At 43.8% G+C, this 19,752-nt stretch overlaps 1 protein-coding gene and 1 pseudogene across 1 annotated transcript in view; both read left to right on the top strand.

Moving 5' to 3' along the window:
* The window catches only part of ARHGAP28 (Rho GTPase activating protein 28), a 207,311-nt gene that overhangs the window by 27,345 nt on the left and 160,214 nt on the right, over positions 1-19,752 (top strand). The window lies entirely within an intron of this gene.
* LOC128572210 (uncharacterized) lies at positions 980-1,093 on the top strand (annotated as a pseudogene).

Below are 19,752 nucleotides of genomic sequence, written 5' to 3'. Positions count from 1 at the left end.
GAGGCTGAGACAAGAGGATCACTTGAGCCCAGAAGTTGGAGGTTTTGCTGTGAGCTGTGATGCTATGCACTCTGCCGAGGGCAACCTAGTAAAACTCTGTCAAATAAATAAACAAAAATTGTTCTTTATATACAGTGGGTTTTTCTAAACCCCACTTGGAGAAGTTGGATTGAATTGGTTGAGGCATCTTATTTTTGTAACTGTTTTTAAAGTTTGAGTTCTGATGGTCTTCCCACAGGCATGGCAACTGCATGTCTCGGATTCTCTAGTAGAGCTGCGTCTCCACCCAGTTTATCCCAAGCATAGCAATGTTTTCTTAGTAAATACGGTCTCTGCCCATGAAAGATGAAAAAGGTGACAAATTCTTCTAGGAGTCTGATCATAAAGCTGACACTCAGAGCTATGCTTACTTTTTACAACTAGGATTTGGGTGGTCTATATTAGTACGTTTGTTCTTAAGTGGTACGTTCATTTCTCTGAAATAGATGGTACAGTTGATTCTCTGTTTGCAGTGACTTCACTTTGTTCTTGATGTCTACTTATCTCAAATAACACCATTTGCACGAAGGAACAAAGTAAGGGACTGTGAGGAAGAAATGACTATTTAAAGCCTTAGAGTGAAATCTATAATTTACTTTTGGCCATGTGACTCTGAAGCTGTAATTACTTTTCTCAAATTTTATTTTACTTTTTTTTTTCTTGAGTCAGTCTATGTCACCCTCAGTAGAGTGTTGTGACATCACAGCTCACAGCAACTTCAAACTCTTGGGCTTAAGTGATTCTCTGACCTCAGCCTCCGAGTAGCTGGGATTACAGGTGCCTGCCATGATGCCCAGCTATTTTTTTTGTTGTTCTTGTTGCAGTTGTTTAGCTGGCCTGGGCCACGTTCGAACCTGCCAGCCTCAGTGAATGTGGCCAGCTCCCTAGCCGTTGAGCTATGGTTAATGAAATTCACTTCTTTCTGTTCACTGTGGTCTTCAAAAAGGGCTTCTGTCCTGAGTGGCGCAGGTGAGGCAGCTCAATTGCTCTTTGTGCAGAACTGACGTCGAGAGATTTTGGAAGCATGATTTTTAGTGATCATTGGTCCTGGCATCCCTTTCTTTCTTTCTGCTTTTTTTTTTTTTTTTTTAATTAAATCGTAGCTGTGTACATTAATGCAATCATGGGGTACCATGTGCTGGTTTTATATACGATTTGAAATATTTTCATCACACTGGTTAACATAGCCTTTCTGACTTTTTCTTAGTTATTGTGTTAAAACATTTATATTCTACATTTAGTAAGTTTCACATGTACCCTTGAAAGATGCACTGTAGGTGTGGTCCCATCAATTACCCTCCCTCCACTCATCCTCCCACCCCTTCCCTCCCGTTCCCCTTCCCCATATTCTTAGGTTATAGTTGGGTTATAGCTTTCATATGAAAGCTATAAATTAGTTTCATAGTGGGGCTGATTACATTGGATACTTTTTCTTCTTAGCAAAGTATTCTTTGCTATTCTTCTAAAATATTCTTCTTAGCAAAGTATCTCAAGACTGGCATCCTTTTAAAAAGAAAAAAGAAAAGTGGTTTTCAGTCCTTATTGTGGTTTTTCCCCAAAATGAACATCATACCCAGACAACTTTCATGGAGAGCCCATTAATGATGTGTCATTACCACAGTGACATTGAACTTTTTTTTTGAGACAGAGCCTCAAGCTATTGCCCCGGGTGGAGTGCCATGGCATCACAGCTCACAGCAACCACCAACTCCTGGGCTCAAGCGATTGTCCTGCCTCTGCCTTCCAAGTAGCTGGGACTACAGGCACCTTCCACAATGCCCGGCTATTTTTTGGTAGCAGCCTCGTTGTTTGGCGGGCCCGGGCTGTATTCAAACCCGCCAGCTCAGATGTATGTAGCTGGCGTCTTAGCCACTTGAGCCACAGGCGCCGAGCCCATTCAACTATTTTTGGATAACTAGGGCCATTTGGTGTTGCTAAATCATGGCAGGAGAAGGGAAATTAAAGATAAATACAGGTCTGTACTTACCTTACATTTGCTTGAATCTAATGACAATGTATCAGAATCAGAATAAGTTTAAGTACTAAGATCTTAAGAATCCATACTGGCCAAGAAAGAGAGAACATTGTCACCGTTTTCAAATCACTAAGCAGCTTAGAGCGGGCAGTTGTTTCCCTCACCATAACTCACCAGTGGCACTAAGCAACTTTCTTGGATTAGTAATGAGGGGTCCTCCCACATTCTTAGCTCTGAGGACTCAGATAAGGGTAAGTAGTGATATCCAGCCCTTCAGGTCATCCGTAAACTCATCTTTTATACAAGTAGGATGGGAGTTTCCTCCTTCCCTCTGCAGATCAGTTTCCTAAGGATCTTCCTAAGTAAAATGGTGAAATGAAGCCCAGGACTGGGGAAGCTGAACTTGCCAGCTGGAGTTTCCTGGCTAAACTGTACATCTGAGTGAATAGATAGGTTTGATCCCAGGGTAAGGAGGATAGGGGGCTTGTGTCAGGGGATTAAGAGAAAGTACTTTTTCAGAAGAATTCTGAGGGATATGAAAAAAGCCTAGGCCTGCTAAGGCTGGTGCTGAGCAGAGGCAAAAATTGAACAGTGGTCGTTTCCAAAAAGTGACATCCCCGAATCCTTAAGGATATAAATGTCATTTGGGTGGTTATATGGATGAGAAAGAATTGGAGGAGGAGAGCAGTGATTTGGCAAAAGTACTGGAGGGAAATGAAGTGTCGGAAGGTAGGAAGAGGCAGGAGAAAGCAGTGGGGAAAAGCCCCATCAAACTCAGCAATAGTAAGAAAACTAGTTTTTCTTACTATTTCTTACTAGTCCTCATCCTAAATGAGGAAGTGAAAGAGTCAGGCTGGGCACCCGTGTTCAGTGGTTAGGGTGCCGGCCACATGCTCTGGGGCTGGTGGGTTTGAACCCAGCCCATGCCTGCTAAACAACAATGACAAAAATAACAAAAAATAGCCAGGCGTTGTGGCGGGTGCCTGTAGTCCTAGCTACTTGGGAGGCTGAGGCAAGAGAATCCCTTGCGCCCAAGAGTTTGAGATTGCTGTGAGCTGTGATGTCACAGCACTCTGCTGAGGATGACAAAGTGAGACTCTGTCTCAATGAAAGAAAGAAAGAAATGAAAGAATGAGAATTTTTTTTTTTTTTTTGTAGAGACAGAGTCTCACTGTACCGCCCTCAGGTAGAGTGCCGTGGCGTCACACGGCTCACAGCAACCTCTAACTCCTGGGCTTCCGCGATTCTCTTGCCTCAGCCTCCCTAGTAGCTGGGACTACAGGCGCCCGCCACAACACCCGGCTATTTTTTTTTTGTTGTTGCAGTTTGACCGGGGCTGGGTTTGAACCCGCCACCCTCGGCATATGGGGCTGGCGCCCTACTCGCTGAGCCACAGGCGCCGCCCTTTTTTTTTTTTTTTTTTTTTAGAGGCAGAATCTCACTCTGTCGCCATGGGTAGAGTATGGTGGCATCATTGTAGCTCACAGCACCTCAAACTTGGGCTCACCCATTCCTCCTGAATCAGCCTCTTGAGTAGCTGGGACTACAGGTGCCTGCCACAGTACCCAGCTATTTTTAGTAGAGACAGGGAAGAGTTCTAAAGCCAGACACCATGGATTGCAACCTGGCTCTTCTGTTGACTGTGGGACCTACAAAAACTGAGAGGCAAGTGATTCAGTCTCTCAGTGGCTCAGTTTCCTCCCTGGGAATAAATAATAGTACTGATCTCATCGGTTATTTATTGTGAAGATTAAAAATATCAATCTAAGTAAAGACCTCAGGATGAGGACTGCCACGTAGCAAGACCTGTGAAACAGTGAATTATCTTATTATCATAGTCTCAGGCGACACCATTCTTTTTTTTTTTACAGTCCTGAGAGTCATCATTTCCTGGCCTCCTTCCCTCCCCTCCCTCCCAGCTCTATCTCCAAATCTGAGTAATACCTATCAGAAAACATCCTTTCTGCTTCCACTTACATTAGAAGAGTGAGGTGTTACGTAGAATGAGGATCTTCCAAACCTAAAACATGCAGAAGCTTGTATGAAAATGATTGATGAGGATGGTTTAATTTAAATAACAAAATTTTGGTTACTTGAGTGTGGACAATGAAAATTATCGCTTAAAAATAAAAAAAAAAAATCCTTTGTAATCCTTTGGGGAGAATATGACCTGTTTAATAGTTATCATAAATGGCAAACAGCATTTTTGTTTTTTTTTTTAGACACAAAGTCTCACTTTGTCACCCTTCGTAGAGTGCCTTGGTATCACAGCTCACAGCAACCTCCAACTCCTGGGCTTAGGCGATTCTCTTGCCTCAGCCTCCCGAATAGCTGGGACTACAGGCGCCCGCCACAATGCCCAGCTATTTTTTTGTTGCATTTTGGCCGGGCTCGGGTTTGAACTTGCCACCCTTGGTATACGGGGCTGGCACTCTACTCACTGAGCCACAGGCACCGCCCCAACAGCAGTATTTTTTTGAAACATTATGGAATAAGCCGTTTTTCTTGAGCACAGTGAAGTTTGGGCAACAGCAGAAAACCCTATTACATATTCCACAGAGATCTGTGGGGGGAATGAGAAATGAGACAGTGTTAATAAGAAGGAAGGGAAGCAAATGGAGTGGAACCTGGAGAAGTAAAATGTCTCTAGAATGGTGGTCAGAGGCAGAGGTAAGTGAGAGTTGACCAGCATTACATACTGGGAGGAATGGATTTGAATTAGGAATTGTGGGAACATTTATTTTGTCTCTCTCTTTCTTTCCTTCCTTCTTCTTTCTCCCTCCCTCCCTGCCTTTCTTTTTCTTTCTTTCTTTCTTTTTGAGGCAGAGTCTCACTTTGTTGCCCCAGGCTACAGTGCCATGACAGCACCCTAGATCACAGCAACCTCGAACTCTTGGGCTCCAGTCATCCTCTTGCCTCAGCCTCCCCAGTGGCTGGGACTACAGGCAGCCACCACAACACCCAGTGCGTTTTTCTATTTTTTGTAGAAATGGGGTCTCACTCTTGCTCAAAGCTGGTCTTGAACTTCAGAACTCAAGGGATCCTCCTGCCTGGGCCTCCCAGAGTGCATGGATGACAGGTGTGAGCCACCATACCCAGCCAGATGTGTGAAGTTGTCTAAGCCTGGGTTCTAAATGTTTGATGTCGAGAGCCATTTTCCAAATGCCACTGAGTCCTTTATTGTGCTTATTAAGTACGTATTTCCTGAGTTTATTGAGGAGTGGGTTGGAACACAACCTGAAGCCTGGGAAACTCTTCTCTGTGCCTGTGTCCGTGCTTGGAACTGCAGGCTGGCTAGCAACAGGACGGAGATGATTCAGAGTAAAGAGACATTTGGGTGGAAACTTAGTCATCAAAGCGTCGGATGAGAAATGCAAAGAGGGCTTCGCATCCACAGACGTAACTAAGGTTGTTCTCCTCCTCCCTGGTTTAGGGTGCCCTTTCCACTCTTAACTGTGCGCTTGCTTGTTTTTTTTTTTTTTTTGTAGAGACAGAGTCTCACTTTATGGCCCTCAGTAGAGTGCCGTGGCCTCACACAGCTCACAGCAACCTCCAACTCCTGGGCTTAAGCCATTCTCCTGCCTCAGCCTCCCGAGTAGCTGGGACTACAGGCGCCCGCCACAACGCCCGGCTATTTTTTGGTTGCAGTTCAGCCGGGGCCAGGTTTGAACCCGCCACCCTCGGTATATGGGGCCGGCGCCTTACTGACTGAGCCACAGGCGCCGCCCCCTCGGCTTGCTCTTCTTTGAACCACGCGCCAGCAGGAAGAGAAAGGAAAGAAAGGCAGGGAGACTCGTGGTGCCCAGGGTTCCCCTGGCTGGTTGGTCGAGTTAAAGATTTGTGGGGAAACACGTGAGGTTTTATAGTATTTTGGTTTTCCCCTGTCTGTATCTGTTCATTTACCATCTCAGATAACTGAGAGTTGCGGTTTCCTTTTCTTTTCTTTTCTTTTTTTTTTTTTTTAGAGAAAGAGTTTCACTTTATCATTCTTGGTAGAGTGCCGTGGCATCACAGCTCACAGCAACCTCCAGCTCTTGGGCTTAGGCGATTCTCTGGCCTCAGCCTCCCAAGTAGCAGGGACTATGGGAGCCTGCCACCACACCTTGCTAATTTTTCTTTTCTTTTTTTTGAGACAGAGTCTCAAGTTGTTGACCTTGGTAGAGTGCCTTGGCGTCACAGCTCACAGCAACCTCCAGCTTTTGGGCTTAGGCGATTCTCTTGCCTCAGCCTCCTGAGTAGCTGGGACTATAGGCACCCACCATAACGCCCGGCTATTTCTTTGGCTGGCAGTTTGGCCAGGGCTGGGTTCGAACAAATGGTGCTGGGTGAACTGGCTGGCAACCTGCAGAAGACTGAAACTGGACCCACACCTTTTACCATTAACTAAGATAGACTCTCACTGGATAAAAGATTTAAACTTAAGACATGAAACTATAAAAATACTTGAAGAAAGTGCAGGGAAAACTCTTGAAGGAATCAGTCTGGGCGAATATTTTATGAGGAGGACCCCCCCCCCGGGCAATTGAAGCAGCTTCAAAAATACACTACTGAGACCTGATCAAACTAAAAAGCTTCTGCACAGCCAAGAACACAGTTCTCGCCCGGCAGTTTGGCTGGGGCTGGGTTCGAACCCACCACACTTGGTATATGGGGCCGGCACCCGACTCACTGAGCTACAGGCACCGCCCAAGAGAGTTGCGCTTTTTAATCAGACAAGATTAAAGGCACAGTAGGAAATAGTGATTTATTTATTTTAAGAGTCAAGTAAGGACATAGTATTGCTTTGGATTTTTTTTTTAAAGTAATTTGGAACTTGTTGCTGTGTAAAGTGGGGTTTTTATTATGAGCTTTAAAAAATCATACTCATTTCACATATGACACAGTAAAATGTAAGTTTGAATAAAATAATAGTTTAAAATCAATCCAATAGGCCGGGAGTGATGGCTCACACTTGTAATCTCAGCCCTCAGGAGGCCAAGGCAGGTGGATTGCCTGAGCTCACAGGTTTGAGACCAGCCTGAGGCAGAGGGAGACTCTGCCTCTAAAAATAGCTGGGCGTTGTGGCGGGTGCCTGTAGTCCCAGCTACTTGGGAGGCCGAGGCAAGAGAATTGCTTGAACCCAGGCGTCTGAGGTCGCTGTGAGCTGTGATACTGCGGCACTCTACCGCGGGTGACAAAGTGAGACTCCGTCTCAGAAATAAATAAAAAAATAAAATCAATCCAATCGTATATATGAATGGCTTTTTTCTTTAAATGTTTACTGTGTTTTCTTGTAGGCATCATCTCACCACAGAGACCTTCCATGTAATTTGAAAGGAGAGAAATTCAGATGTCCTGGCTAATGAGGGTTTAGTTCTTAATCCGAAATCCTTTCAGACACAATTACTCAAATTTCAGAAAGTTTTATTAAAGAACTGGTAGGGAAATTTGGAACAAATTGAGCTTTTTAAAAAGCAAAGCTTAAAAACAAAAGTGAAGCTTAAAAGCGAACGAGAAAATTCCACTTTTGTTTAGAATATCCCATGAATGATCGGTAAAGACCCCAGAGTATGTATAGTCTTTGCCATTTTATATCTTTTCTCTAATATATAAAGTTGCTGACTTCTCTTTATTTTTGTGATTCTCTCATTTTTGTGATTCTTTCTGTGTTTTAAAAATGTCACTAATTTTACCCAGACTTAGGCTGCATAGAACATGGTTGGTTAATTTTTAAATATATATATATATATATTTAGAGCTTGAGCCAGAGATTCTTATGGAATGTGAATGTCAGTCATTTTTTAAATGAGTAAAGGAACTGAAATCTACAACTCATCTATGACAGGAGGTAACTATGAAAATCACAATAGCAAAAACAAGTAAATCCTAGCTAAAATTTGAACACTTTCAGATACTTATCTCGAAAAAAGAAAATTAAAGAATAACAGAGATGCTACGCTGTCATACCCAGCGGTAGAGTTGTCCTGCTAAAAAATAAGCTGCTTTAAATTTTACCCATGATTTTCTGCTTCTTAGCCTGGTTAATGGCATGAGGTCTTGAGGCAAAATTGTGGTCACAGGTGGTTAATTCCTTTTTGAAAAGGCAATTCATTAAGACTAGAATCAGAAACTTGTTTGGTTCAACAAGAAAGTTATGCTAATTGCTGGCTATTTTCTTGGAGAGGGACAAATAACAAATATAATCAAGAATTTTAGGGCTCAGTGAGACGGCTCACACCTGTAATCCCAGCACTCTGGGAGGCTGAGGCTAGTGGATTGCTTGAGCTCACAGGTTCGAGACCAGCCCGTGCAAGAGTGAGACCCCTGTCTCTACTAAAATAGAAAAATTGAGGCGAGAGGATCACTTGAGCCCAAGAGTTACAGGTTGCTGTGAGCTAAGACGCCATAGCACTCTACTCAGGGCGACAGCTTGAGACTGTCTCACAAGAAAAAAGAAAAAAGAAAGAAAGAAATTGGCGGCACCTGTGGCTCAAAGGAGTAGGGCACTGGCCCTGTATGCCAGAGGTGGTGGGTTCAAACCCAGCCCTGGCCAAAAACTGCAAAAAAAAGAAAAGGAAAGAATTTTAGGGGTTTGAAACTTGTGAGTTTACATAAAGAATACCGTGCTAAAATAAGGAAGTAAGTGTTCTCCGTAATGGATTGCATCCTAACTGTGCCCAGCTTTGTAAATTCAGACACATTCAAGCAAACTACACGTTTGGAGAACTTCAGTGAATAGGTAAATCTTTTCCCTTTTAGAAACACTGTGGACAACTTTAAAAGTTTGGTGGTGGTATGGCTCCGCATGGTGGCTCACACCTGTGACCCTAGTCTGGGAGGCTAAAGTGGGAGGATCACTGCTCAGGCAGTCCAGACCAGCCTGAGCAAGACTGAGACCCCGTTTCTACTAAAAATAGAAAAATTATCCAGGTACAGTTGTGTACACCTATAGTCCCAGCTAGTCAGGAAGCTGAGGCAGGCAGATCACTTGAACGCAGGAGTGTGAGGCTGAAGTGAGCCATGATCTTGGCTCTGCACTCTACTGGGTGACGGAGTGAGACTCTGTCTCAAAAAAAAAAAAAAAAAGAATAAAAAAGGAAATGTGTAAATAAAATTGTTTCTTGGCTCTGCACTCTCCTGGGTGACGGAGTGAGACTCTGTCTTAAAAAAAAGAAAAAAAAAGGAAATGTGTAAATAAAATTGTTTCAATTTTCCAAATTTAAAAAACGTTTTTGTAAGTTTTATGATGCTGTGATTGAAGGGAAAAGTAGGTATAATTCGTCAGAGAACCATCAAAGCCCAGATCCTCTTGTTTTACACGAGTGAGGTGGCTCATACCTGTGATCCTGGCACTCTTGGAGGCTGAGGCAGATGGATTGCTTGAGCTCACCAATTTAATACCAGGCTAAGCAAGAGAGAGACCCTGTCTCTACTAAAATAGAGAAACTAGCCAGGTGTCTGTAGTCTCAGCTACTTGGGAGGCTGAGGCAAGAGGATCATTTGAGCCAAGGGTTTGAAGTTGCTGTGAGCTATGACGATGCCATGGCACTCTACATAGGGTGACAGAGTAAGACTCTGTCTTGAAAAAGAAAAAGATCTTCTTATCTTAAAGGAAGACTATAATCCCTGTCCCACCAAGAAGAAATTCTTAGGTCCAGGTAATAAACTCAGAATTCAGAAAATACAATGTCAAATTGTACATGTGGTGCAGTGAACGTGGGGCAAAACAGTAAAATTTAAAAGCATGACTTCTGTGAAGTTGGTTTTTTTTTTTTTTTTTTTTTTGTGGTTTTTGGCCGGGGCTAGGTTTGAACCCGCCACCTCCGGCATATGGGACCGGCGCCCTACACCTTGAGCCACAGGTGCCGCCCTGTGAAGTTGTTTCAGAAAAACAATTTTTTAAACTAGTAAAAAAGTTTGTTTCCTACTGATGGTTTTATTGTTTTTATAACACATCCAAAACACTCCCTAAAGGAAATTTCAGTTCCTTGGCAATGGAAGAAAATGAATTAATTTTATAAAGAGTAATTAGAATCAATTTCATTTTTTCCCCTAAGTTTATCTCAGTGAAGCTATTGCAACAGAACTTTGTCTTTAAAACCTCTATCACCGTTACCACTGCTTTACATTCTCATCTTTAATTCATAGGAAGGGATTTGTTAACAGTGTCTGGGTCAGTGAGTCAATCTCTTCAAGAGGACACAATTCTGAAATGGGGCCCGCACTTCCCGGGATGCATATTTCACATGACTGATTTCACCTAGGTATAATCTACAATGCAAATACGTGGGTACTGTGACATAATCCAGATCCGGAGTCCTTAGAATGTGGCAGGATGACATCGCAGGATGACACTCAACATCTCTGTTTATAACAACCTTTTGATTTTTCCAAGTTGAATGTCAGTCTTTAAAATGCATGTAAAAAACATACACAAACGAGCACATATGTGGTGCGGTTCCATTTATACACTGTGCAGAAACAGGCGAAACTAACCTGTGGTATCAGACAACAGGTGTGGAGCCTTGGGGGTGGGGGCGGGGCTGTTAGGGAGTGCAGAGGGGAAGGCAGAGCTTCTGGGTCGCTATTCTGTTCTTGATGTCAGCGTCCGTTCATAGGTGTGTTCATAGGTGTGTTCCGTCTGAAAATTCATCAAGCTCTCCACTTACGGTATGTTCACGTTTCTGCGTGTATATTATATTGGGTTTTTTTTAATGGCATGTGCATCAGTAAACATTGAATTTGGGTTCCTCAGTCTGGGTCTTGCATCATCACCCGACTACTAGCTGGAGGGGCTGTGTCTGCGCACATGAATCTCACAGATCCTGGAGTCTTCTGTGGTGATAAGAGAAGGACAGTGTGGGGAGGCAGAGCTTGCTGCTGCAGTTGTCCCCAGCATGAGTCTGGGCTGCCAGGCCCTGGGCTTGGACCACCATCCATTTTATGATCTGTTAAAAGGTGCGGATGAGCTCCAGGCTCAGGCAGGCTGGAGGTCAGTGGGGGAGGAGTGAGGAAGCAAGCAGGCCAAGCCTTCCTCATGACCTCATGACCTCCCAGGATGTGTCTCCAGCCCAGCCTCCTTCCTGAGCCCTGTAACCAAGGCAGCGGTGGTTGTCAACTGGACTCAGCCGTTGGGAAGATGGCTTTCAGCTTTGCCACTTAGCAGCTGTGAGCTTTTGCCCACGTTATGTTACCTCATTTAAGCCCAGCGTCCCGCTCTGTGAAGAGGTGTGTGATGCGTGCATGGCGTTGTGGGCACACTCAGTGTGGAGGGAGGGTTTAGTCCATGGTAGCTGCAGTCAACAGCCAGTGGTGTACTGGCAGCTCCTTGGGTTTCTCGAATTCACAAGGTCCAGTTTCACTTTGTCACCTTCCTCCACCCTTGTCTGCTGGTCACATGGGAACCGTTCTCCCTTCCTCTGCCCTCACTGGCCACCAAACCCATTGATAAGCTTCCCAGCTAATCTGTGCGTGACTGGGGCCACCAGCCTTCCCTACTTGTCTTAGTTCTGAAGCCTCCCGAATGCTCACCTTGCCCCCCTAAATTCCTTATAATGCAGAATGATTGTTTTCTAAAATGAGAGTTCAGCCATGCCCCCAAAACACCCTGCTTGAAATTCTACAGTGGTTTTCTTTTCCGTTGGGATAACTCCAACTGCGTCATATTTTATGCTACTTTATAAGGCTTGCACAGCCTGATTTGCCTCGACTTCCCTCTCCAGCTTCAGATCTCACTATTGCTCCTTTTACAAGCTGCACTGAAAAAGGGTTTCATTCCATCCAGTTTCTCTTCAGCAGGCTACACCGCCCCCCTTTTGATTCACACACATTATTCATTCTGTTAGAACCAGTCCTCTGTGTACCTTTCTGAAATGAGCCCTGTCTTCCAGAATTCCTGTGTTGGAGCTTTAACCCCCATGCCTCAGAATGCGACCCTGTTTGGCGACAGGCCCTTACCAGAGGTGATTAAGTTAAAATGGTGTCTAATCCAGTCTCCAGTCCTGGTGTCTTTGTAAGAAAAGATGAGGGGCCGGGTGTGGTGGCTCTTGCCTGTAATCTTAGCACTCTTGGAGTCTGAGGTGGGGGGATTGCTTGAGCTCAGGAGTTCGAGACCAGCCTGAGCAAGAGCAAAACCCCATCTCTACTAAAAAACTAGCCAGGAGTGGGCAGTGCCTGTGGCTTAAAGGAGTAGGGCACCGGCCCCATATACCGGAGGTAGTAGTAGGTTCAAACCTGGCCCCGGCCAAAAAAAAAAAAAACTAGCCAGGAGTTTAGTGCATACCTGTAGTTCCACCTACTTGGGAAGCTGAGGCAAGGGGGTTGCTCAAGCCCAAGAGTTTGAGGTTGCTGTGAGCGCTGATGACGTCATGGCACTCTACCTAGTCTACCCAGGCCAATAGTGACACTCTGCATTAAAAAAAAACAAAAATGAATGAAAATAATAAAAAAGAGGAGCTGCCAATTATGAGATGATGTGCAGAAGACACAGCCTCTCTTCCTCGGTTCTTAGATGTCAAGGTATTATACTGGAGTTCACCTTCAGACTAGCCTTATTTATAATACCATGCTGTTACACTCATTCTACTTTTTTGCAAACACTTCTTTAATTTTCATCTCTTCTGGTCTCTTAAGTTCCAGGAGCCCAAAGCCTGTGTCTGAATTTTTTTCCCAGCCCCCTTACACAATGTCCAGCCCACAAATAGTTGCTGGGTGTTGGGACAGGTGAGCTTCTGGAGCTGCCGGGCCGGTCTGCACTTGGGGAGGAACATCCGTGTCGCTCTCTAAGTAGAGCAGATGCAGCCACAGGGCTGCCGAGAGGGCTCAGTGGGGACCTGTTCTCAGCTCCTTCCTCTTCTCTCCTCACAGTGTTTGCAGTTTTCTTTATTTAGGGTTAGGCTTGGAAAGTATTAAAGCAGATAAATGATTATCAAGACATAAACTGTAAATGATCTTTATTCTTTCAATCTGGTTGGTCCTCTCTTGGCTGCTTTGCTTTTGGAAAACTTTGAATAAAGATAATTTTCTTCAGACGTTTACGATATCGATGATAAAATCTAATTCTTCACACTTTAAGTTGTTCACAAAAGGATTCTCATAAACATAAAAGAATGAGACTAAATAATTTCAGTGAAATGAAGGGCAAATAGCTCAATTATCAAACTGTTTGATTATAGGGAAAAAATACTGCATGTTGCCACGTTTTTAGAATTTTAGAGGAAAGTAAGAAAGAACAGGTATTGAGCACGTATGTGCCAAGTATTACGCTAAGGTCTTCTTATATATTAACTCATTTAGTTTTCAGAGTGTTACTGAGACAGGTACAGTTGCCACCCATAGCCAGGGAACTGAGGCCTGACAAGGTCAAGTAGCGTGTTGCGGTCGTCAGCAGAACTAGGCCTCAAACCCAGCAGTGTCACCCAGCAGCGGCTCTCTAGGCTGATGCAATCTGGCCTCTAAAGCAGCAGATGGCCTCTTACAAAGCCAGCCCTCTGGGGAGAGAGAGTATTGGGGGCTGTGTGACACAGCTATGGGGTCATGGGGTGGGACTCTGACCTCCCCTCATGTTTACTCAGGCACTTGACATAATCTCTTTTAACCTCAGGTTTTCTAATAGTTAGAAATGGGGAGAATGGGCTCGGCGCCCATAGATAAGTGGTTAGGGCGCCAACCACATACACCAGGGCTGGCAAGTTCAAACCCAGCCTGGGCCTGCTAAACAACAATGACAACTACAACAGCAAAAAAAAAAAAATGGCCGGGTGTTGTGGTGGGTGCCTATAGTCCCAGCTACTTGGAAGGCTGAGGCAAGAGAATCGCTTAAACCCAAGAGTTTGAGGTTGCTGTGAGCTGGGACTCCACGGCACTCTACCCAGGGTGACATAGTAAGATTCTTTGTTTCAAAAAAAAAAAAAAAAGAAAGAAATGGGGAGAAGGACATCTTGGAGATGTGTCACCAAGGTTTCATTACGTGACCTGGGAACAACTTAGCACAGTGCTTGGCCTAACCTGGGTGCTCAATAAATGTTCATTCCCGCCCCCGCTTCTCTTCCCACAAGTCACATAAATACTGTCCAGTGATGACATGTTCCTTCCAGATCTTCTATTTAGAGAGAATAGATGGGCAAATGTGATTCCTCTTGTCTTGCGAAATGCACTGACCGGGCCAGTTTCCACAAATAGACGTAGCATCCTTTTTTCATTCCAAGATCTGGGGGTGAGTTAAGTTTTGTTTTCAAATCTGAATTGCTTGCTTTTCCCTCTGGGTGAGTGGCAGCCGGGCCTCTGCACAGGCACAGCTCTTCCTGGCTTACCTGTCCACCCAGCACCTCCGTTTGCAAATGTGCTCACAGGAGAACCAAGTGTGATTTCCACTGTGCTTTATGCCGTGTTTTTTCCCAGTTCAGCTCATAACCACACACACCAAAATTGAACAAAAGCCATACAGATATAAAATGTCATTCCCAGAAGCAGAAGGCTTGTAAAAAACTGTAAATTCCTGCAACGTAAAAGCAGAGGTAATAACCGCACACCTTCCTCTCCAGCTCAGACACTGTCAGGCTAGTTGTGTGATCCAGGACAAATGACTTCCCTTCTCTGGGCCTCCATTTCCTCGTCTATAAAATGATGATAGTGACAGTCCAATCTGGGAGGGTGGTAGTGAGGATACTTGGTGTACGCAGAACACTCAGAACACTACTTAGCACCTAGTTAATGCCTAAAGTTTTATTATTATTATTGCTGTTGTTATTATTTTGAGCCTGGCATGACACCTTGATTGTATATGTCCCCCTAGACTATGCCTGGGCGTTGTGATGTATGAGACGTCAACACTTGAGGAAAATAAAAATGGTGTCATTTATTGATGGTCACTAATGGTCAAAATTAAAGACCTAACCCATCAGGTAAGGCAGATAATTTGATTGACTTGATCTTGCTATTTGTTCTTCTTTGTTGGATGCAAATGTGATTATGTAATGAAGGTTTATAATCACTCTTGGACTGTATTTTTTTTTTTTCTATAGAAGGATTACTACAGGCTGTTGTTTTTTACACACCTAAGCTGTTGAAAATGGGTAATAGAGGCTGGGTGTGGTGGCTCACACGTGTAATCCGAGCACTCTAGAAGGCCAAGGTGGGAGGAGCCCTTGAGTTCAGGAGTTCAAGACCAATCTCAGCAAGAATGAGGCCCTGTATCTACTAAAAATAGAAAAAATTGGCCGAATGCTATGGCAGGTGCCTATACTCCCAGCTACTCGGGAGGCTGAGGCAGGAGGATCGTTTAAACCCAGGAGTTTGAGGTTACTGTGAGCTGGGCTGAGGTCACAGTACTGTAGCCTGAGCAACAGCGTGAGACTCTGTCTCAAAAAAAAAAAAATGAAAATGGGTAATAGAATCAAGAAATATAGAAATAAAACATAAAAGTAGCAGTCATCCTGTGACTTAAGGCTCTTAGTACTAGCAGCTGCGTTTATGGTCTTTGGCACGGAACAGGTAATGAGCTAATGATCAGAGCGGGCTGTTCATAGTTTACTGTGAACAAGAACTTTTTGCTAGCCTGGATTCAGAGCACATTTCTTCCTAGCAATCACTTTGCTGGTTTTGTTCCCAGTAATCATTTTGGTAGGTCTTGTGTTTGGACAGCGTTATTCCCAATAATTATTTGGTATGGCTGTAGTTTCATTACAGACTTTTTTATTCCAAAGAAGAAGTGGGTTAAGATCTTGACATTTGTATTAAAACCTATTTAAAACTTTCTTGTTGGGTGGTGCCTGTGGCTCAAAGGTGTAGGGTGCTGGCCCCATATGCCAGAGGTGGCGGGTTCAAACCTAGCCCTGGCCAAAAACTGCAAAAAGAAAAAAAAACTTTCTTGTTAGAGGTATTAGTTAATGATTTAGTGATGAATTTTTTTTTTGAGACAGAGCCTCAAGCTGTCGCCCTGGGTAGAGTGCTGTAGCGTCACAGCTCACAGCAACCTCAAACTCCTGGGCTTAAGCGATTCTCTTGCCTCAGCCTCACAAGTAGCTGGGATTACAGGCACCCGCCACAACGTCCGGCTATTTTTTGGTTGTAGTTGTCACTGTCTGGCAGGCCTGGGCTGGATTCGAACCTGCCAGCTCTGGTGTGTGTGGTTGGTGCCTTAGCCGCTTGAGCTACAGGTGCCACCAATAATTTAGTGATGAATATTCACCCTTCACTTACCCCTCCTGCTATATCTGGTACTGTGAGATAACTCCCTGTATTTTTACCCTTTTGAAGGACTTTTGAAAATCAAATTCTGTTGGTATTTTTCAGCTGAAAGAAGCTAAAGTTTTAATACTTGTGAGGCTGGGTTCCTTTTGTTCATGGATTAATCATTACCATGTGGCGAGTACAAGAAAATCATCCATCAATATTCAAAATGTTTTTGTTAATAGGACCAATCACAAGGAGGCAGAAAATAATAGAAGCAGTGAGCTGAACCGTGGCTAATATTCCCTTTGATCTCTTTGTGTCAGACATTAAATTGGAAGTGTGTCTGGATGTGGCAATAGAATAATTCTTTTATTTCAGCAGAAATTGTCAAGGCTTTACAAACTACAAAAATTGTAAAAATGTCATCTTCTAATTGAGGCCATAACGAGGGCATTTGACTGTAACTCATTATCCCTTTCCTGGTCCCCTACCTTCCTGATCATCCTTAACCATCTTTGTTTTTTCTTAGTTCCATGACACTTATTCTCGCTCCTTTTTTTCCTTTGAGACGGAGTCTCCCTTTGGCACCCTTGGTTAGTGCCCATGGTGTCATAGTCCACAGCAACCTCAAACTCCTGGGCTCAAGCCATCCTCTTGCTCAATCTCCCAAGTAGCTGCAACTATAGGTGCCCACTACAATGCCCAGCTATTTTTAGAGATGGGGTTACACTCTTGCTCAGGCTGGTCTTGAACCTGTGAGCTCAAGCAATCCACCCACCTCTGCCTCCTAGAGTGCTAGGATTACAGGCATGAGCCACCGCACTCACCCTACTTACTATCTTTTTAAATACTATATGATGTACTTTTTTGAAACAGAGTCTCACCTTGTCACCTGGGTAGAGAGCTGTGGTATCAGAGCTTACAGCAACTTCAAACTCCTGGGCTGAAGTGATCCTCTTGCCTCAGCCTCCCTGAGTAGCTGGGACTACAGGCACCACTACCACGCCTGCTTGTTTTTCTATTTTTAGTAGAGTCTTGCTCTTGCTCAGGCTGGTCTCAAATTCCTGAGCTCAAGCAGTCTACCTGTCTTGGCCTCCCACGGTGAGTGTTGCAGGAATTTCTGTCTTCAGTAGGTCCTTGATCTCAAGGATTCAAAGAATGAACCTATGGACCACAGATCAATGTTAAGATAGGATTTGTTAAATGGAAAGGAACATGGAACGGGTTAAAAGCACCAGAGCTTCTGGACAGAAGGACTAAAAAAGCCCCAGAGCTTTTTTCCACTTGGCAGAGGAAAGACCCAATTGGGAGTCTTTACTTGTGCTCTTTGTCTAGGAGTAGTAGGTCTTGAGAATTACACTTGGCCAGGACTTGGCAGGTGGAAACATGTTTTCAGTGTTAATGAGGGTTATTGACAAACTAATGAATGCAGTCCACCCAGCTCCAGGCAAAAGATCAGGGTGTTCCCTTCATGAAATTGTCCATGCCTAGGGAAATTGGGGTCCCCTGTCTAGCCCTGAATGGAGGAACCCTGTATCAATTCTCCCTCTCTGAGTAGAGAGGGAGAAAGGATGAAGACTCGATCTAACTGTTTCCTCCTGAACCGGACAATGACAGAAGGGGACAGTTAGGGTTTCTCCGGAGGGAGGGAAATCTCAGGGTCTGCAACAGAATTGGGCCTTGGACTGGAACCATCTTCGCTGTTTTTTATTTTTATTTTTTATTGTTGAGGATTCATTGAGGGTACAAAGAATCAGGTTATGTTGATTGCATTGGTTAGGTAAAGTCCCTCTTATAAGTGTGTCCTGTCCCTGAAAGGTGTGTCACCCATCATGACGCCCTCCTCCCCTCCCTCCTTTCCTTCCTCCCCATCCATCTTTACTGTTTGTGGCCTGGTGACATCATCTCTGGAAGACGCAAATCTGATTAGCATATTAAAAGGCACGGGTAGCAGGGGGAGGGGAGGTTAATTACAATGCTGTTGGTGTCAGGTTGGAAATGACAAAGTCAGTGCTTTCAATAGAAAACTACATTAACACTTTCCTTGCTTGTTTTTAGATAATTTCCAATTTTTATTAGGCTCACAAATGTAGGTGGACTGTGGTTGGTCAGTTTCTGTAGGAAGTGGTGGGTTCCAGGATTTTACTCATGAATGATGTGTCCAGGAATCTATTCCCATCACTTTAACACCTGTAGAAGACAGATGACAGGAAAGGAAACCTCCCAACTTGGGGTTAGGGCAGGTGAATTGGTGGAGTTTTTATCATAACTGGGTCTCCAGGAGGAAAAATCTCCTTTTGTGTTGAATGGGAAAATGTGGTTGGGAGGTTTTTAAGGATTTGCTGAAGTTCGGCTAATTCTGTTTTACTAATTCTGTAGTTTCTTGATCTAGTAATAAATCATTAGTTAAACAGGGTCTTCTATATAAGACTTCAAATGGGCTACAACCTAGTCTCTGAGGTAAATTTCTTATTCTAAGGAGAACAGTGGGAAGTAATTTAGTCCAAGAGAGATGAGTCTCTTGAGTTAGCTTTCGTAACTGTCCTTTGATTTTATCATTCATTTTTTTCCTACCTTCCCAGAGGTTTGTGTCCTCCAGGAACAGTGTAAATGATATTTTATGCCCAGGGTTTAGATACTCCCTGTGTAACAGCTGCTTTGAAGGCAGGCCCATTATCATTTTGGAAACAAACCTGGGGATAATCTTAGGTACTAAAGCCTTTACAACTTCCCGGGCGTTTTCTGTCCTATAGGGGAATGATTCAACCCAATTAGAAAAAGTATCCACAGATATCAGTAAATATTATATATCACGTACCTTAGGGAGATGAGTAAAATCTATTCGTCAGTCTTCCCCTGGATATTTACCTTGTTTTTGTATACCTGGGGGAGCTAGATAGTGATTTAAAGGATTGTTTCTCTGACATACATCACAAGTCCTTACTATCTGTTTTATAGTTTTAAATAAGTTTTTTTTCCATTAAAGAGAGCGTTAGCCATTTGATAGGTACTTCCAGTACCAAAATGAAAAGACTGATGTAAAGTTTTAAGTATTTTCCATTGGCTTGCGGCAGGTAATAGCAAAAGTCCACTTTTATTTTGTAGCCAGCCTGAAGGAAGTAGTGAATAGTCTTTGGATAAAGCTCATTCCTTTCGTGTGTGTGTGTGTGTGTGGGGGGGGGGTATATTGAGATGCATGATTGTCAAGTGATCCCTCCCAAATCAGGGGTGCCACAAGGGGATTTTTTCCTTCTGTGCTGCCATTTTAGCCTCTTTATCAGCAAGTTGGTTACTTTTAGAAATATGTCTAAATATGTAATATGTCTCTTACAATGAATAACTGCTTCTTTTTGTGGAGCATGAACAGCTTGTAACAACCTGTTACATGGTGATATTTTATGGGGGAACCATTGCAAGTTAAGTATTGTCTTTCCTTCCAAATGGCAGCATGCGCAAGTAAAATGAGGAAAGTATAGTTTGGTACATGGCTGTACAGACACCTCCCGTATAATTACAGATTTGGGGGATAGAAGACCAGGGTTAGAGAGGAGTACAGAAAAGGTTGCTCCAGTGTCCAGGAGAAATTC

The sequence above is a fragment of the Nycticebus coucang genome, chromosome 19 (genome assembly GCF_027406575.1).
Source record: "Nycticebus coucang isolate mNycCou1 chromosome 19, mNycCou1.pri, whole genome shotgun sequence".
NCBI lineage: Eukaryota > Metazoa > Chordata > Mammalia > Primates > Lorisidae > Nycticebus > Nycticebus coucang.
This window is presented reverse-complemented; position numbering and strand designations above follow the sequence as displayed.